At 38.6% G+C, this 15,747-nt stretch overlaps 2 protein-coding genes across 2 annotated transcripts in view; one reads left to right on the forward strand and one right to left on the reverse strand.

Moving 5' to 3' along the window:
* The window catches only part of LOC136237013 (uncharacterized), a 113,237-nt gene extending 99,913 nt beyond the window's left edge, over nucleotides 1-13,324 (reverse strand). Inside the window, exon 1 of the mRNA XM_066027263.1 lies at nucleotides 13,291-13,324. The gene's annotated coding sequence lies outside the window, so the exon portion shown is untranslated. The remainder of the gene's footprint in view (nucleotides 1-13,290) is intronic.
* The window catches only part of LOC136236873 (protein mono-ADP-ribosyltransferase PARP14-like), a 290,930-nt gene that overhangs the window by 100,385 nt on the left and 174,798 nt on the right, over nucleotides 1-15,747 (forward strand). The gene's annotated exons all lie outside the window — the stretch shown is intronic.

The raw sequence follows: 15,747 nt of genomic DNA on the forward strand, positions 1-15,747 counted from the left end.
AACTTCTTCTAGCTGATATTTTTACAGGGCATATTTGTTTGTAGCTGAGTTCTCTACAGGGTGATTTGTTTGCAGCTGAACTCTCTACATGGGAGTTCATTGCAGCTGAACTCTCTACAATGTGACTTCTTCTAGCTGAACTCTCTACAGGGTGACTTGTTTCTAGCTGATCTCTCTACAGGGTGACTTGTTTCTAGCTGAACTCTCTACAGGTGATTTGTTTGCAGCTGAACTCTCTACATGGTGGTTTCTTTGTAACTGAACTCTCTACAAGGTAACTTCTTCTAGCTGATCTTTCTACAGGGTGATTTGTTTGTAGCTGAATTCTCTACAGGGTGATTTATTTGCAGCTGAACTCTCTACAAGGTGACTTCTTCTAGCTGAACTCTCTACAGAGTGATTGATTTTTTTTGCAGCTGAACTTCCTACATGGTAGTTTCTTTGTAGCTGAACTCTCTACAAGGTGACTTCTTCTAGCTGATCTCTCTACAGGGTGATTTGTTTGCAACTGAACTCTCTACTAGGTGACTTCTTCTAGCTGAACTCTCTACAGAGTGATTGATTTTTTTTGCAGCTGAACTCTCTACATGGTAGTTGCTTTGTAGCTGAACTCTCTAAAAGGTGACTTCTTCTAGCTGAACTCTCTATAGGGTGATCTTTTCATAGCTGAACTCTCGACAGGATGATTTGTTTGCAGCTGAACTCTCTACATGATGATTTCTTTGTAGCTGAACTTTCTACAGGGCGATTTGTTTGTAGCTGAACTCCCTACAAGGTAACTTCTTCTAGCTAATCTTTCTACAGGGTGATTTGTTTGTAGCTGAGTTCTCTACAGGGTGTTTGTTTGCAGCTGAATTCTCTACGTGGTGGTTTCTTTATAGCTGAACTCTCTACAAGGTGACTTCTTCTAGCTGATCTCTCTACAGGGTGATTTGTTTGTAGCTGAACTCTCTACAGGTGATTTGTTTGTAGCTGAACTCTCTACAAGGTGATACTTCTAGGTGATCTCTCTACAGGATGACTTGTTTCTAACTGAACTCTCAACAGGGTGATCTGTTCATAGCTGAACTTTCTACTGGGTGATTTGTTTGGAGCTGAACTCTCTACATGGTGGTTTCTTTGTAGCTGAACTCTCTACAAGGTAATTTCTTCTAGCTGAACTCTCTACAGGGTGACTTGTTTCTAGCTGATCTCTCTGCAGGGTGATCTGTTCATAGCTGAACTTTCTACAGGGTGATTTGTTTGCAGCTGAACTCTCTACATGGTAGTTTCTTTGTAGCTGAATTCTCTACAATGTGACTTCTTCTAGCTGAACTCTCTACAGGGTGACTTGTTTTCTAGCTGATCTCTCTACAGGGTGACTTGTTTCTAGCTGAACTCTCTACAGGTGATTTGTTTGCAGCTGAACTCTCTACAAGGTGACTTCTTCTAGCTGAACTCTCTACAGAGTGATTGATTTTTTTGCAGCTGAACTCTCTACATGGTAGTTGCTTTGTAGCTGAACTCTCTAAAAGGTGACTTCTTCTAGCTAAACTCTCTACAGAGTGATCTTTTCATAGCTGAATTCTCGACAGGATAATTTGCTTGCAGCTGAACTCTCTACATGATGATTTCTTTGTAGCTGAACTTTCTACAGGGTGATTTGTATGTAGCTGAACTCTCTACAGGTGATTTGTTTGTAGCTGAACTCTCTACAAGGTGATACTTCTAGGTGATCTCTCTACAGGATGACTTGTTTCTAACTGAACTCTCAACAGGGTGATCTGTTCATAGCTGAACTTTCTACTGGGTGATTTGTTTGGAGCTGAACTCTCTACATGGTGGTTTCTTTGTAGTTGAACTCTCTACAAGGTAATTTCTTCTAGCTGCAACTCTCTACAGGGTGATTTGTTTCTAGCTGATCTCTCTACAGGGTGACTTGTTTCCAGCTGAACTCTCTACAGGTGATGTGTTTGCAGCTGAACTCTGGTTTCTTTGTAGCTGAACTCTCTACAAGGTAACTTCTTCTAGCTGGTCTTTCTACAGGGTGATTTGTTTGTAGCTGAAATCTCTACAGGGTGATTTATTTGCAGCTGAACTCTCTACAAGGTGACTTCTTCTAGCTGAACTCTCTACAGAGTGATTGATTTTTTTGCAGCTGAACTCTCTACATGGTAGTTGCTTTGTAGCTGAACTCTCTAAAAGGTGACTTCTTCTAGCTGAACTCTCTACAGGATGATCTTTTCATAGCTGAATTCTCGACAGGATAATTTGTTTGCAGCTGAACTCTCTACATGATGATTTCTTTGTAGCTGAACTTTCTACAGGGTGATTTGTTTGTAGCTGAAATCTCTACAGGGTGATTTATTTGCAGCTGAACTCTCTACAAGGTGACTTCTTCTAGCTGAACTCTCTACAGAGTGATTGATTTTTTTTGCAGCTGAACTCTCTACATGGTGGTAGCTTTGTAGTTGAACTCTCTAAAAGGTGACTTATTCTAGCTGAACTCTCTAAAGGGTGATCTTTTCATAGCTGAACTCTCGACAGGATGATTTGTTTGCAGCTGAACTCTCTACATGATGATTTCATTGTAGCTGAACTCTCTACAGGATGATTTGTTTGTAGCTGAACTCCCTACAAGGTAACTTCTTCTAGCTGATCTATCTACAGGGCGATTTGTTTGTAGTTGAGTTCTCTACAGGGTGTTTGTTTGCAGCTGAACTCTCTACATGGTAGTTTCTTTGTAGCTGAACTCTCTACAATGTGACTTCTTCTAGCTGAACTCTCTACAGGGTGACTTGTTTCTAGCTGACCTCTCTACAGGGTGACTTGTTTCTAGCTGAACTCTCTACAGGTGATTTGTTTGCAGCTGAACTCTCTACATGGTGGTTTCTTTGTAGCTGAACTCTCTACAAGGTAACTTCTTCTAGCTGATCTTTCTACAGGGTGATTTGTTTGTAGCTGAATTCTCTACAGGGTGATTTATTTGCAGCTGAACTCTCTACAAGGTGACTTCTTCTAGCTGAACTCTCTACAGAGTGATTGATTTTTTTGCAGCTGAACTCTCTACATTGTGGTTTCTTTGTAACTGAACTCTCTACAGTGTGATTTGTTTGTAGCTGAACTCTCTACAGGGTGATCTGTTCGTAGCTGAACTCCCTACAAGGTAACTTCTTCTAGCTGATCTTTCTACAGGGTGATTTGTTTGTAGCTGAGTTCTCTACAGGGTGATTTGTTTGCAGCTGAACTCTCTACATGATAGTTTCTTTGTAGCTGAACTCTCTACAATGCGACTTCTTCTAGCTGAACTCTCTACAGGGTGACTTGTTTCTAGCTGATCTCTCTACAGGGTGACTTGTTTCTAGCTGAACTCTCTACAGGGGATTTGTTTGCAGCTGAACTCTCTACAAGGTAACTTCTTCTACCTGATCTTTCTACAGGGTGATTTGTGTGTAGCTGAATTCTCTACAGGGTGACTTGTTTCTAGCTGATCTCTGTACAGGGTGACTTGTTCCTGCTGAACTCTCTACAGGTGATTTGTTTGCAGCTGAACTCTCTTACATGGTGGTTTCTTTGTAGCTGAACTCTCTACAAGGTTACTTCTTCTAGCTGATCTCTCTACAACATGACTTGCTTCTAACTGAACTCTCTACAGTGTGATCTGTTCATAGCGGAACTTTCTACTGGGTGATTTGTTTGTAGCTGAACACTTTGCATGATTGTTTCTTTGTAACCGAACTCTCTACAAGGTAACTTCTTCTAGCTGATCTCTCTACAGGGCAATTTGTTTGAGCTGAACTCTCTACATGATGGTTTCTTTGTAGCTGAACTCTCTATTAGGTACCTTCTTCTGGCTGATCTGACTACAGGGTAACTTGTTTGTAACTGAATTCCCTACAGAATAATTTGCAATGTAATATAATTGAGTAAATTATAAATGCAGCTGAATGCTTTATTAGGGTGACTGTTCTATTAGAGTATCTCGATCTCGCATTTGCTACACGTAGTTGCCTTTCGAATCATAACTCAGTGGTTTGTAATCCGATTCTTCTGTACTACTGCAAGGACTTTCTATGATGATTATTCCAGCTACATACTGATTTTCAGCTCATTGCTCTAAGCGGTTTGCCTGGTAGACACGAAAACTAATAGTTTTTTATTCATAAAAATCGATTGCGTAATTTTGACACAGGTCGGGTTTTGTGTCATATCTCCGTGGTCTTTATCCCGATTCCTTTCAAACCACAAAAAGGCACTCCTACGATGGTTGCTCCATCTACATATCAATTTTCAACTGATTCCTCAAAGGAGTTTACCCTGTAGGCGTGACAGACCTTCGACCTTATTTTACGCAAATAATCGGTAATAACTCCGTGAATGTTCATCGGATTCCTACCAAAGTTGGTACACAGATCCGCCTTAATGAGCCCTTTAAGTGTGCCAAATTTCAGCCCGATCCGAGCACGCATTCGTGTTTTATGGCGGATTTTGCGAAGTGTGCGAAATGTAGAAGAAGAAAAAAAACGAAGAAATTAAAACGAAATTTTGTTCGCTCGTATCTCGGAAATGGCTGGAGCAATTTTCTTCAAATTTGGTGTGTAGACTCCCCTTACTGGCCGGCACCTCTCTAGCAAATTTGGTTCCAATCAGATAAGGGATCGCAGAGCTACATAGGTGTGAAAATTGCATTTTCTTTCTTCCTGTTAATATACTCACGGGTGGCACGCCGGCTTCTTGGGCCGCACGACACACTACCGTGTGTCTTGATATGTAATAAATATATGTATTATATATATATAATTTGTACGTTTACTGATAAATTCAGAAATAGTTAAAGTATTTAAAATCTTCATCTTTTTCTTCTTCCTGTGGTAAAAAAAAAAGAAAGAAAAGAAAAAAAAAGATAGGTTAAAAAACCCCAAAGCCAGCCATAGGGTATACAAATACAAAAAGAAATGAAATCTAATCCAAAACAGCCAAGCTGTAAAAAAAGAGTGCCACTCTCAAAAAGGCTATGGTGAAAAAAGATGTGAAATCCAAGGTGGCAGCCAAGAAATGGCTGTGATGGTAGGTTAATGGTAAAAAAATTTAATGATGACAATTCAGGTGAATTTTGTGCCAAGACCAGGCGGCACCAAATTCACCCGAATTGTCATTATTAAAATTTTTACCATTAACCTACCATCACAGTCATTTCTTGGCCGCCATCTTCATTCTTCACCTGGCTTATTAGCTGGAATTTTTTTCCACTTTTAGCTATTAATATAATAGTCTCAGTTGCCAGCAATTAACAAGAATATACATTGTTGCATATACAGCAATGTGTTGCTATGTTGTGTATGCATAATATTATCACTATTCCAACTAGTGCCAAAGCCACACCGCTGATTTACTGGCACATCACCAGTGGCCTCTAGTTACAACAGAGTCTATTGTGCCATATTGGCTTGGTTGGGATCATTTGCCAGTTGTGCCTTCACCACCTTGTTGTGTTATTTCATTGCTGACTCATCTTCAGAGACATGTCACACCTACAATATAAACAAATCTAATCCAAAACAGCCAAGCTGTTAAAAAAGAGTGCGGCTCTCAAAAAGGCTGTGGTGAAAAAAGATGTGAAAAAGCGGCACCAAATTCACCAGAATTTTTGTTATTAAAATTTTTACAATTAATCTACTATCACAGCCATTTCTTGGCCACCTCCTTGGATTTCACGTCTTTTTTCACCATAGCCTTTTTGAGGGCCACACTCTTTTTTTTACAGCTTGGCTGTTTTGGATTAGATTTGTTTATATTGTAGGTGTGACATGTCTCTGAAGATGAGTCAGCAATGAAGTAACATAACAAGGTGGTGAAGGCACAACTGGCAAATGATCCCAACCAAGCCAATATGGCACAATAGACTCTGTTGTAACTAGAGGCCACTGGTGATGTACCAGTAAATCAGCGGTGTGGCTTTGGCACTAGTTGGAATAGTGATAATATTATGCATACACAACATACAGGAGATAATAACACATTGCTGTATATGCAACAATGCATATTCTTGGTAATTGTAGATTATTGGCAACCGAGACTATATATTAGTAGCTAAAGGTGGAAAAAAATTCCAGCTAGCAAGCCAGGTGAAGAATGAAGATGTACAATAAAAGTAAAACATTGGAGCATGCTCTTTACCTTGTTATTCATGGGCACATCAGCTGGTTGTTCACGAGCACATCAACTGGTATCCGAGTGCATATGCTGGACTAGACATACAGTTACAAACATTAAAACGTACTTGTATTCTTGTTGTTTACATGTAAAGTGGCCTCTGGCTCTCCTGCAATTACTTGCGGGATGTTCGCTAATCTTCTCCTTTGTGAATTCTGAAATGAAAGCATGGGTGTGGTACTGGGAATTATATAGAATTACATGTACGTTAAAGTCATCAGCATGAACAAGCATAATTATTATTATACGATTGTGCCTTTGCTCGCAGGCGAATCTATCCCCAGTTAGTTTATGTCTCTAGGCCTCATAGTTTTCTCGAACATTATTTATTTATTTATTAATTGTTGATTTATTATATTGATGATGTAATTTTAATGCATTTCTTATTATCTTTAGTACTTGGGTTGTTTAATTAATCCTTTGGCCCAGCTTTGGGTCTTAAAAACGAAAGTTATTTTACGAAAAATACACGTTTTGACATATAAATTTGGGCTCCTGTTACTCCATGTAGGAACAACCTATTCCTTCGTGGTTTGTGTTAAACTACTCACGAAGGATAGATCTACAACATCATATAACTTTTACTAACCTTCTTTATTCTGTCTCTCCATTATGACAGGTAGTATCGTAGCAATTTTTGTTTAAAAATTGGTCGAAAATTCTTTCATATGCATATTGGCCTTACTTCACGCTCAATCATGCTACAATGTTCAGATAAAGCTTAGGGTATTACCCATTAACCACAGAGTAGCATGGTCCAAACCGTATATTCATAGGATATTTTGTTTATGAGATATGTGCATTTGAACGCATGCATGTAGCAAAAGCCAATATATTGGCTTTCGCATTTCACAGAACACTTTTCTTTATTAACATGGGGCCAAAGGGATAACTAGGACCAGGGCACATACGTACATGACTAGGTGGTGAAGGCACGATCAAAATAATTATGACCAAATCAACTGAATATGTCACAATAGTGACAGATGTAACACAATAGTGGCATCGTAACTAGAGGCTACCAGTAGTACATCATTGGTGTGGCAATGGCACAGTGATGTGTACACAGTATAATATGCATGCAAAACATACAGGAGAGAGCTATACACTATTGTAGTATTGCATGCAGCAATACATTATTGGCAACATCAAGATGGAAATTATTCAGCTATGTAGTCAATATACAGCACAGAAGAGGTCACTGGTAGCTAAATGGGGTTCATCGGTGGTGTGGCAATGACACAGTCATGGGTGCACACTATATGCATACAGAACTTGTAGGAGACACACAATACTGCAGTAGTTAAGAGTATGCAAGCCAGGTGAGCCAGATAAAGAAAGACAGCTAAGCCAGCCAGAGCCAAGTAAGCCAGGTGAAGGCAAAATGTACCACACAAGTAAACAACACAAGATAACATTATTAAAACATACCATGCTGTTTACAATGCATTTACCGACAGCCATGAGCCAACCAGAGTCTAGCAAGCCAGGTGGAATTAATAGAAGTAGACAAAACATACAAACAAACATGTTGCTATTAATCTTCTTTCTCTTCTTGTCTTGTGCAACTGGCATGGTGAACTTCCTTCGTATTGTGTTGGGCATGACCACCTTGTTTTGTAGTGTGCATTATATGGAATAACAGCTATTTAGTCACCAGCACAAAAATGAGTAAGCGTTATGTGTCTGTGCCTTTGTTCAATGGTGATTCTATTGCCGATTTGTGTATGTCTGTACACCTTCTGGTTTTCGCGTACAAACATTATTTATGACATAATTTGACTGCATTTCTTATTATCTTTACTACCTGGTTGTATAATAATGCTTTACAGTACAAGAGCTGAATGTCTGTAGGACACCTGGTCTCAGATTTTTTACACCATGAAGCCGTTCAAGTATATGAGGTATCATAACAAAGCATGTCATTATTATCAAACACGTGTACCGTTAAAATGGTATGATTTGGTTTGCTGGCCTTGTAAAATGATTGTAAGCCAAGTGAGCTAGCTTAGAATGTTTCCCGAGTTGCCTGACATCATGACATAGGCAATACATTGTAGTAGAGGGTATGATAGTTCTGCTCGAGACAGGCGCTTCATTTTATTGTAATTGCATTGCTGTTACAACACACCTAGTTGTGATACAAGATGTGTAGAGTTAATTAGTCCTCAGCTGCTTGTTTATTCCTTTTGCAGCAGTACAATGTTAACCATTAATAAATTTTGACATTGCTCTCCCATGCAGCTATCAGCACTTACGTACATGAAATATTGCATATAATGCATAGTTTCACTGGCAGTAAAATATTAAAAGCTTCATTGAGTGCATAGATCCTTTAATAAGTATTCCACTTTAGGCTTATGTAGAAAGGAAATGATTTGTAGAAATCAAATTCATAACAGTGAATAACTGATCTGGTGTTAATGCTATAGTTATATAAGTTAGTAAGAGCACATTTGTTTGTTGCAAATCGTGATCGCACACTTCAAGAAGAAGGACTCACCATGCCTGCAAAGAAGTTATACGCACAATCTTCTAAGGGTAAGGAGTGCTGCTTTATTATAACTAAGACTACAACAAAGCACAAGGAGTTCACACAACAAAGTCCCGTATACGGCTTCTTCAAATACAGCAAGTAATGGCAAAGCAAACTTAGACATTTATCAAAGTGTTGGGTGGTTGTGGAAATTGTAGGGTGGTTGTCGAAATTTATCTGTGGAATACGTGCTTATTAATAGATCTTGAACATGCAGAAGGACTCAGTAAACATGGTTATGGCTATATAGTTTCATTGCAAAAGAGTGGATAGATTTTGCTGTTGGCCTGTGAAATAGTATTATGAAATAATAGGAATAGCTAACATAAACAAAACGGCAAATTTCAGTTTTGTCTCAAATACACATACTGTTTCCTTTTCATTTGATGCTCACTAGTGGACTTATACTCATTGCAATAAACCACCAAGTGGTTGTTTTGAGTTAAGGATGCTTTTCAAGGTGGATTTTAGGTGTGCGTTCTATTAGGATTTTTGGAAGAAAAAACCATGGGTAATCCCTATTATGTATCCACTATCATGGTTCATGATAAGTAGTGTGTAACTGTAACCCCCCCAAAACACCTTTGCTGTAAAAAAAGGTGCGTCCAAGAAACTACAAGTATCTGTAACCCCATGTAAAACAGATAAACTGTAGAAAAACACTCCATGAAATTAATGGGTAACTGAAAGAGCTGATATCTAGAGTAGCCAAGAATCAATAATGTTACTACAACTGACTATGATTACCAAAGAATACCTTGGCTGTAAAACAGGCAAATAAAAGTAACTGGCAAACAAAACAGCTGATATCTGAAGCGGCCAAGAATAAAAGTTAAGTTGATACAACTTACTACAATTATTAACTTCCAACATTGAACCTTAATCATTCAACTGTGTTCTATACATTCACCCTTGCTACATCCTAAATTAATTCTTTGTAGCTCAAATTGGCTGGTAATTAGGCCACCTTTTTTTCTTTGCTCTGACTATTGAAAAAGGCAGCCAAATTACCAGCCAATTAGAGTTACAAAGAATTAATTTAAGATGTAGCAAGGGTGAATGTATAGAACACAGTTGAATGATTAAGGTTCAATGTTACAAGTTAATAATTGTAGTAAATTGTATCAACTTAACTTTTATTCTTGGCCGCTTCAGATATCAGCTGTTTTGGTTGCCAGTTACTTTTATTTGCCTGTTTTACAGCCAAGGTATTCTTTGGTAATCATAGTCAGTTGTAGTAACATTATTGATTCTTGGCCGCTCTAGATATCAGCTCTTTTCAGTTACCCATTAATTTCATGAAGTGTTTTTCTACAGCTTATCTGTTTTACATGGGGTTACAAATACTTTTAGTTTCTTGGACGCTCCTTTTTTTTCAGCAAATGTGTTTTTTTTTGGGGGAGGGGGGGGGGGGATATCACTAATTTTTGTCAGTTATCAAGACTCACGGTAGTGAGTCGCGCGGCCAATAAAGCAGAAATGTGTGCCGCAGACAATAAATGACGCGACCACTACGTGAGGATTTTACAGGAACGAATTTTGTCAAATTCGGCCTTCCTGTAACTCACCCGTCACTTACGCTATTCCTCTGAAACTCTAGAGTTGAACTCATCGTGTCACTAGTAACTACCACACAAGCAGTGAAGCAAATCCATGCCGATTGTTTCGTGATCGAGATTGCTGACATCAAAGGGGAAGTTTCATTTTTTTTTTATCGCATGCGGTTAGACACAACTGCAGGTGTATGCCTTGCGTTCCTTGTACATTCCAAACATTGATTGCCCTGCTATCGCTTCAGTATTCACTCAATCGCCTCAAGATTCACATCATCGATTTCACCATACATGATTACCCTACAGTCGTAATTTCAGCACCAAACGAAGTTTCAGTCGTCCTCAGTCGACCTAGAGGCCAAATACAAAACCCAGATTGTTGTTTTCCGAAATACTCGCTTGGCATGTAGGGCAATGTGTCTTTAAACTGTTCTAAAAGTTTAGTTCAGATTGAAACATATGTTTTCGAGAATGGCTAGTTTGAAATTTGAATTTAGTTGCCCCCACGTAATTTGCTCTCTCTAAGTATTTTACTCGGAATTTAAAGAATGACGCAGAGCACAACTGCGGTCACTGGGTATTGATGAACTGGCACTCTATGTAGTTAATCAGTGCATATAGCCACAAAGAAGTGTGCTGCCATAGATTATAGTCCACAGATATAATCTATGGTGCTGCATACCATCGTTCATTTTTAAATTTGAATTTAGTCGCCCCCACCGTGACGTAATTTGTCCTCTAAGGGCGCGGCTTAAAGAATGACACAGAGTACAACTGCGGTTACCAGTTGTTGACACAAGCTGCGAGTAATTAGCACATGTAGCTAGCCAATTGTCACCATGCATTATTGCATTTTATAGCACCCCCACACAAAAACTACACATGTAATTACAACATACAGAGGACACATGAATACCAAACACTTTTCACAACAATAATGTAAGAATTGTACAATAATGACTGTAATATAACTGCTATGAAAATGATTTCCAGTGGTCCGCCATGGTAGCAAGTCTCACATGACGGCATGTATATTCATCCAAACACAATGGGAGTAACAAGTAAGTACGATAACAAGTTGGTATGACTCCATTTGTAGAATCCAGATGAGTGGGTGTGGCTCCAGCATGTCTAAACAGTTAACAAACATTCCTGTTATAAATACGTACTAGAGTTGCAATATAATAGTATAGAATTAAAATGCAACAATACATAGTCTCCATTGCATCACTATCAAACGACACTAAGTGGAGGATATTGTTGCATCTCTAGTGTGTACACTCTATCAGTACAACCTGTCTTAATGGCCACCAATATAGAAAGACAACCTCTCTTGAAAAGCCAATTCCAATTGAAAATTTATACACTGTTACCTGCTTATTGAGTGAAGGTGGCAATAAACAAGTTCCACCATAATTTATACACGTGATCTGATCTGTATATTCTGTCAGTGGATGAGATCCACTTGGCCAGGACAAAATGTGACCCAAATGTCCTGGATGATCCATACTCAACCCACTTATGACCCAGTGGCACAATGGAACTGAGTATAGAGAATACAATTATATTTATTTCTAAGATGTGTGGATGTGTGGACACATTACAACACATTACATGTACATACAAGACATGCTACGTACTGTTATAGCATTTCAAGTCACCACATTATGTACGGACCAGTCAACAATGCTTCATAGTGCCCATCAGTAAACCTGAAGAAAAGTTACGAAAAATAATAATTCACATAAGTACAATGAAACCTCATTAATATGGCCAGCTGTGGAACCAAAAAATTTGGCCTGAATAACAAGGTGGCCTTATGAATGAGGTCATAAAGTACTGCTTAGCTATATTTGGGATCTACTAGAGGTGGCCAATATAATGAGGTGGTCTTATTAAAGAGGTGGCCACTAAGTGAGGTTTCACTGTACATACAGTTCACAATGGTGAACAATATTAATGGTTAATAATATACACTGAAACCTGCAGGTCGCCTCTAGCGGAAGATTGCTCTCTACACAACATGACACATTCAGAGATTGTATTTAGATCGATGATACAGTAACGCATTGTGACTTCAATACTCGTGGTGTGTCACTGCTAGGCAGCAACCATATACACGGCACTGCCAATGCACAACATCGCACTTGCTCGCACACACAATTTGCTCAAGATTTTACAAATTGATAATTAAGGGGTGTGGAAACTAGCTGTTTGCTCGAAAGACTGTGTGGCAGCTGTTTCCCTTCTGTACAAGTGGCCACCAAGACAGGTCCACTGTGGATGAAAGCCAGGCATTAGATATTTGGTATTTCATGTGTTGAAGGCATTCCAGGGCTTCCGGTAGTCTCAAATCTCACCACAGTTTAACTCAGGCAGTGTTGTAGTCACCACTAAACCACTGGAATGCTGTGTTATGTTCATCTTATGCTTGGCTACTATATTGTAGAACTGAAATGGATACTCTGAAAAATATATCCTATGGATAATGACTTCATCACTTTCTTCATCAGGAGCTTATAAGGACCAATAGTGAAACTTTTTACATTTTGGGCTGACAGTCAACTGCCTAAGTCTGAAGTAGTGCCTTTGGTGCTCTAACAGATTTGCTGCCCCCTTGCTGCCAGCACTCACTGTCTCATACGCTGTCACACACTAAATCCATCTCTATAGCCAGTTAGAACAGCATGCTTCTTACCTTTTTTAAGGCCGCAAAATGCAGCCACCTCTTTAAAAAGCTAGGTCAGAAAATTTTGTCCCTACGGCCTGAATAATGACCAGTTTTCACTGTAATATTAGTGAATAGTGATCATGGAGGATTATTTATTAAGATACTAAGATATGCAAACACTACAACCTCTAAATATAGCAGTAAATTTTTTACCCTGGTCCAATGTCTAATAATCGTGAGAGACTCTACTGTGACAAATACATGTTTATCATGATATGTGCTAATCGCCTTTTTACAATTAAGTTTTACAACACCAATACATGTATAGTTAAACTCACCAATTGTGACTAAATCCCTTCAACACGAAAAGACGACAACCTTGGAGACAACAGCCTCACAAGCCTATTCTGGTGCACTTATTTAGTAGTAATATAAATTTTAATGGCGTTTATTTACAACAGGACATAATTACGCGCCCCTCTATTGTCTCTGTACATACTTGCCTTTTCTTTACTATTCTCATTTCATTTCGCAAGATCTCTTGGCAGGGGAGTAGCTTCTTCGTTTGAATTAGTCAATGCTTGAAATAAATCGAGATACTCTAATAGAACAGTCACATTTCTACAAGTGCCATATTTTCATATTGTAAAGTCTGTAAGTAGCTAGTAATTTAAACTATACAATCCGATGCTAAGCAGAAATTGTAACTATGCTAAATATTGATTGCTGTGTTACAGCTATTTTGTGACTGCTCTAATAGAGTATCTTGATCGTTTTAATGCAGTACAAGATGAAAGGCAAAGTGTTATTAAGGGTTTACTAGTTAAAATGGGTGTTAGTTGACTGCAGTTGCATGCCACTAACAGGGCCGCCCAGAAATTATAGGGCCCAGGGAAAAGAGTTAAAGAGGGGCCCAGGGGAAAGGAAGGGTCTAGATCCTGACTGCTCTATTAGAGTATATCGATCTTTCTTTAAACAGGTATTCAAGAGGCCCCTTTCGGGCTGGGGCAGGGGATAAAATACCCCAGTTACTCCCCCCCCTTCCCCCATGTGGGTGGCCCTGGCCACTAAAATTACAGTTTTATTTTAATAGTCTGTCACTGTAATCTTGGGTTTCTGACAAAACCATGGAAACTCACCTACTGTTATCAACAGTGCATTGCTTATTCTAACAAAAAGTATTGAAATCCCATCCAAAAACAGCTTATAGCTGTAAAAAAAGTGCGCGTCCAAGTAAAGCAGAGTTTTTTTTTAACTGCGACAAAAAGTAATGATATCATAATGCGGCCATGTGCGAGGTGTGCAAGTTGTAAAATTAATATTAGCTAATCAGATAATACAATGTTATTGTTAAAGTGTTAATGAGAACTATGTGATGCTGCTAGTTTTTAAGTGTGTGAGCATCTTCATAAATGCCACACAAATTTAATTCTCAATAAAGCAATGTGTATAGATTCTCTGATAGCAATAAATAGTTTGAGTTTGGCCGCCTTTCCTGTATACAACAATGCTGCGAACAAAGGAAAGGTGACCGAACTCAAACTATTTATTGCTATCAGAGAATCTATACACATTGCTTCATTGAGAATTAAATTTGTGTGGCATTTATAAAGATACTCACACACTTAAAAACTAGCAGCATCACATAGTTCTCATTAACACTTTAAGTATTATCTGATTAGCTAATATTAATTTTACAACTTGCACACCTCACACATGGCCACATTATGATATCATTACTTTTTGTCGCAGTTAACTCTGCTTTACTTGGACGCGCACTTTTTTACAGCTATAAGCTGTTTTTGGATGGGTATAATTTACAGACCCAATGTTCAAGCCATGGGGGGTGTATGATGAATTCTGCCTTGTAGAGGTGTTGCAACCAAACACAAATCTGCTGATAGGTGGTGAGCATATAACATACATTCCTATAGTAGCTGTTAATTTTTTATTAGGACAAGGGCCAGTGGAAATTACTGGTCATGCCAAGCAATAATGGCTACAGTCAGGGTTACGAAAGATGTGTGTAAAGCACTTATTTGCAAAGCATCTTTTCTAGGTGATCTTGGGGAATGCCACCATCTTGAAATAGCAACTCTGAGATTGCATCTGGGATCTGTAGTCTGGCTGTTAAACATCAAAAAAGGGTCAAACCTTGAAGAAATTGGTATAGAAGCAATTTTGGTATCAAAAGAAGCGGAATTTTTCAGACAACAACATATCCAAAATCCACCTCAATGGCATTTGGGGAATTTAATTTATGACTATTTATATTAATTATCCTGACTTCAGTTTTTCAACATGAACTTGCACCCATACTTGACTTGTTTCATCAAAAATTCCAGCATCAATGTACAATTTGTTTAACATTAATGCAAAATGTCAATATTCATCTTTCACTATTATTATTTTAGAAGATACGTAGCTACCATGTGTGTGGCTAAAAGATATGACATAATGGCCTACGCAGTGTACAATATAAGGGAAAATTATTGCTCGAACAGAATGGCCAATCAAAAATAAATTTGATTGGCCATTTCTGAAATTGCATGGCCATAAGATAGAGGTGTACTATCCTAGTGTGCGAAGCATACCCTGCAGTGCAAAGCACAAGCCTTCTAGGGGGTCTGGGGGCATGCCCCCCAGGGAATTTTGTAAAAGGATCACTCTGAGATTGAATCTGAGACTACTTTCAGCTACTTATCACTGAACTTTATGCACATGCATTTTACAGTGAATTAATTGTGTTTATTAGTAATACATGTACAAAATTTGTACTGCTGCATACATATTTT

Source organism: Dysidea avara, chromosome 10 (assembly GCF_963678975.1).
Source record: "Dysidea avara chromosome 10, odDysAvar1.4, whole genome shotgun sequence".
Classification (NCBI taxonomy): domain Eukaryota; kingdom Metazoa; phylum Porifera; class Demospongiae; order Dictyoceratida; family Dysideidae; genus Dysidea; species Dysidea avara.